Below are 1226 nucleotides of genomic sequence, written 5' to 3'. Positions count from 1 at the left end.
CGACCCAGTACACTTGCTGGTTAGTTGTGCGAAGTTGTGTTTATGCCATGGTATTGAACACCAAGTCTTTGGGTTCATCACCAGAGATTATTTGAGTTGTAGTGATCACAATTTTGTCCACCAAGTTTTTGGCGCCGTTGCCGGGGATTGTTGAGTTTGGACAACTGACGGTTCATCTTGTTGCTTAGATTAGGTATTTTTCAGAATTCTTAAGAATGAATTCTAGAGTTTCATGATGATCTGTTGAAGTCTGGCTGGCTGTGAAGCCATGTCTAATTTTATTGGACCGAGGTTTCAACTTATCATCACAAGAGCTTGTTGATTTCTATCAATCTTGCTGTTGGAGCAGTGATCTGCTAAGGCTTGGCTGGCCGTTGGCCATGTCTAGTGTTTTGGACCGGAGCTTTCTTTGAAAGCTTGGCTGGCTATGAAGCCATGTCTAATTCCTGGACCGGAGTCTTAGACTAACATTGCATGATTCCTGGAATTCTCAATAAGATTTTTGATACCTTTATTTTATTTTCCACTTAATTTTCGAAAAACACAAAAAAAGTACAAAATCAAAAAAATCCAAAAATATTTCTTGTTTGAGTCTAGAGTCTCATTTTAAGTTTGGTGTCAATTGCATGTTTCTGCTCTTCTTGCATTCATGCATGTGTCTTCATTAATCTTCAAGTTGTTCTTTATGATTTCCTTACTCTGATCTTTGAATTCTCTTGACTTGAGTGTTTTGTTGTTTCTCATATGCATTCTCATTTTGTTAGTGTCAGTAATATACAAACTGCTAAGTTTGGTGTCTGCATGCATTGTTATTTGATTTTAGTTGCATTTTGATTATTCCTCATTATTAAAAATCCAAAAATATTTTTAATTTGTGTCTTTTCAAGTCAATAATACAGAGAATTGAAGATTCAGAACATACAGCAGAGGAATTATACAGAAAAAGCTGGGCGTTCAAAACGCCCAGTGAAGAAGGACAAACTGGCGTTTAAACGCCAGCCAGGGTGCCTGGCTGGGCGTTTAACGCCCAAAAGGGTAGTAGTTTGGGCGTTAAACGCCAGAATGTGCACCATTCTGGGCGTTTAACTCCAGGATGGCACAAGAGGGAAGATTCTGTTTTCAATTCAAATTTTTTTTCAAGTTTTCAAATCTTTTCGAAATCAAATCTTTTTCAATCAAATCTTTTCATCAATTTTTTCAAATCATTTCTTCATTTTCAAAATCTT

This window comes from Arachis hypogaea, chromosome 9, assembly GCF_003086295.3.
Source record: "Arachis hypogaea cultivar Tifrunner chromosome 9, arahy.Tifrunner.gnm2.J5K5, whole genome shotgun sequence".
Taxonomy (NCBI): domain Eukaryota; kingdom Viridiplantae; phylum Streptophyta; class Magnoliopsida; order Fabales; family Fabaceae; genus Arachis; species Arachis hypogaea.
Note: the sequence above shows the minus strand (reverse complement) of the source record.